The sequence below is a fragment of the Austrofundulus limnaeus genome, unplaced genomic scaffold, assembly GCF_001266775.1.
Source record: "Austrofundulus limnaeus strain Quisiro unplaced genomic scaffold, Austrofundulus_limnaeus-1.0 Scaffold197, whole genome shotgun sequence".
NCBI lineage: Eukaryota > Metazoa > Chordata > Actinopteri > Cyprinodontiformes > Rivulidae > Austrofundulus > Austrofundulus limnaeus.
In genome coordinates, this window is record NW_013952599.1 from 481,369 (window position 1) to 485,185 (window position 3,817).

The following is a 3,817-nucleotide window of genomic DNA, read 5'->3' on the forward strand; positions in this document are numbered from 1 at the left end:
CTTTTCAGGCGATGACAGAAGAACTTCAGCTTTTAACTTTAGACAGTGTTTCTTCCTTTCTTCTCCCCTTGACTCCATTTACATCCAGAGATTCATTTATCCATTCTAAATTAGGGCTGGATGATAAAACAATAACTGTCACCTTGTTTCCATTCATCACATTTTTTTCTTCCAAACTGCAATCGATTTTTTTTATCTCACAAATCCACATTAGGAAGATTACAGATATACAATATATTTTTTTAATCAAATCAGATGAAAATATCTCTGCAGCTGTCTGAGAGGTTTTCATAAAGATATCTCAGTTGTAGTAACTTCCTTCATCCATGGGTTATTCTGTCTGCCAAGTGAAAGTCCATGAATGTACCACCCGCAGTTCATTCTCTGTTTGTGGTTACTTCCTTCCGCTTTATAGCCTGACCCACGCTACCAGGGACTTTGAAATTATAGGTTGTTCAAATGATTCCATTGGTTGTATTTTTTGATTGACACCTCTTTTGACCAACTGAGTTCATCTATAGACTCTTCAGAGCACAAAATRTGTGGTAAGCCCCCCATGTCCCACCTGTATGCGGTACACATGATTGACTGACTATAATCAGCCAATCAGCTCTGAGTTTCATTCAAACACCACAGCTGTGTAGCCAATCAAGTTACCTTTTATTTAATGTGCAGCTTCGGAAACGAGAAAGAATATGTATGTTTATAGTGTATATTAACTTCAATAACTAAATACTACTTATTGTTACAAAACTGATGACTGCTGAAATTAAAGATTCAGACGGAACTTTACAGACTAGGCTTGTGGATTTAATACAAAGGTTTCAAGAGATGTACTTAATTTAATTTGGGTTAAGGTTAGGGTTAGACCCACAGGTTGAGGCCCTGTCACACTATAATGTTTTAGACAATGCATGCCAAAATGAAACTTTGGTCCAACATTAATGATGTCTACACAGAAGATGGAATAAAAAAAATCTACTAGAAGCCTGTTTTGGACGTGTATACAATACTAAAAATTAAAAAAATATTCTTAAGCCCAAATAAGTTGTTTAAAAAATGTGACAGGACCTTTAGATTCAAACTCATCTATTAAACCCACATTATTTAGACTAATTGTTTGAAAGGACTTTTAACAAAATAGGTTTTTGTCTCTTTGTAAGGTTACGTCCTGTTTTCACAGATCATTTGAGTGTAATAATTAAGTCAAAGGTGAAAAGCGTCTGATTCCTCATAATTTTTTGTGATTGTTGCAATTTGTTAACCTCAGCTTCAGTCTGAGCATCGATACATGATGGGAATTAGTTGTTCCATTCCTAATTAAATAAAGGTAATAGATTTTTTTCTATCCAGGGATTTACTCTTGATAATTAAAATACTTTTGTTTTTGTTTTACTTTGGCATTCATTTGATCTATTTTACACATCGCTTCAGTATGTTATTTTTTCTTTCGTTTGAAAGTTTTTTTTAGGGATAAAAACAGTTAAATCACAATAATCATGCAGTCTAACTTGTGTGCATGTGTCAAAGCTTTATTTCTGCGCGCACTGAAGTGAAGTAATTGAGCTGTCAGGAGGAAGTCATAACAATGAAGAGGACTAAAGGTCAACAAGACTATAGTTTGCATGAATCATGAGAGTTGAGGCAAAAATAAAAAGCAATAGGTATTTTTACAAGACGACACACATTAGCTGAAATGAGGTCTTTGTTGTGAGCTGCTGTTTGTCAGTGAGGAGCCTCTGGGGTCAGTAGAAACAGAGTGATTCCGGAAGCAGGTTCTTCCAGAGAAAACATGTAGAGGATATGTGTTTCAGTGCTGATAGGGGGAACTTTGCTCTGGTTAAAGTCTTTGAGGCGCAGATGTGTGAAAACCTCACAGCTCCAGTTTTAGGTGTCCATTTGCTCTTTTGACTCTTTCTGGTAACAGCAGCATGCTGGATGTTCATCACACCCTCAGGATGACAGGAAGCTTAACAATGTTCTCATGTTTTGGTCCATTAAGCAGAAAGTTTAAAGCATTATGATAGAAAATATTTTTTAATGCTTAGAATGATAAATTTCTAATGTGAGGGTCTGTTTTTCGACAGGTTATAATGTATTCCATAACCTGATTATGTATTTTTCAAGTGCTGGAATCTTTCTAAAAAATAAAATAAAAATAGTGAATTWAAAAAAATGTAATTATGCATCAGATAYGATCTTACCAACTTTTAAAAACTGTTACGGCCAGAGGTCTTTCTTCTATGTTTATACTAAAGCATGGAATGACATTCCTCAAAACATAAAGTCCATTTCAAAACTACAGCCCTTTAAGAAGAATCTTGTCTGCCATCTGCTGGACATTTTTGTTGTGCTCATATTTAGACGTCCTATTTTGCAAATGCTGCCTTTTTGAAATTTGCTATGCTTGTTTGTCTTTGTGTCTATGGTGTATAATGATGTGATTGTGATGCTGTAATTCTGAGTGTTTTATGTGCTGCAGAACAGGAACCTGCTGTAAAACAGCAATTATGCTGAGTCAGGTTTGATTTTTAGTAATTTTTTCCTGTTAAATAAATAAATCAAATCAAATCAAATCAATCTGACTTGAAATGAAGTGTCATGGTTTAGGGCATGGGTGGGCAATGCTGGTCTTCAATGGCCGCTATCCTGCAGGTTCTACTTGTTTCCCTGCTTCAACACYTGATTCAGTGAGTGAACTAYGGCTTCATGTTCTGCAGAAGCCTGATAATCACCATTCATTCAAATCAGGTGTGTTGGAGCAGAGACACAAATAAAACATGCAGGATTGCGGCCCTAGAGGATCAGGATTGGATTGGACACTCCTGGTTTAAGTTCCTTCTGTTATTTTTGCCATTCCTGATTCTTCTGATGTTTTTGGTTTACACAGTATATAGGTTGGAGCAGTTTTGGTTAAAGTAGACTATTAAGGATGCAACACAAAAACATTAAGATACTTTGCAGAATTTTTGAAAAATCTTGTATACAACAGCAGTATTTTTGTCCAAAGAAAAATCTTTATTGAAGTTTTGTGGCTCTGCCAGTTTTACTGTAACTACAACATAGCATAACACACATAAGTGGACTGAGACTTCTGCCTCTTTCTCCACGAAGTCACTGCTGACAAGAAAATAATTATTAATAAATACTGGAGAGAACACTGCTTCAAAAAAATTGTAAAATTTTGCACACAGATACAGAATAACAATGCTGCTGGGTATTTCCCAGAATTATAAAACTGTATGAAAATATTGGAGTTGAATACATGTAGCACTAATAAATTTAGTTTTTCTTCATGTTTCCACATTAATTTATTATATATTTGGACAAGCATGACCTCTGCAGTCTATCATGGGGCTTTTTTATTGTCAACTTGTTTCGGTTTAGATGCACCTCACACAGACAAGAGTTATTCTGACATTGTCAAAGTTGGTGATCAGTCTTCATATTTTTTATAAGTCACCTTTCGCAGCTCACGTGATGATCAGAGCAACCGTAATGTAAAGATGTGATCAGTGCAGCTTTAAGACCATTTAATGTTTTTGCTTATGAGACAAAGATCTGATGGATTCGGACTCTGGAGAACACATCTGATGGTGAAACCGACACCCTCATTTTAAAGTGCAGTTTTTACCGAGCGTTAAGTGTGTAATGTGCTCAACAACCGGCCGCGTTCACAGCGAGAGCTGCTCAGACTCTCCAGAGACAGTTGCAGATATGAAAGTGAGAACACCTCGCCTGAATGGAGTTAATTATGCTAATAAAGTGTGTGGTGGCCAGTGGGACTCAGCTCTGCAGCTTCATTTGTTGTGGGTGG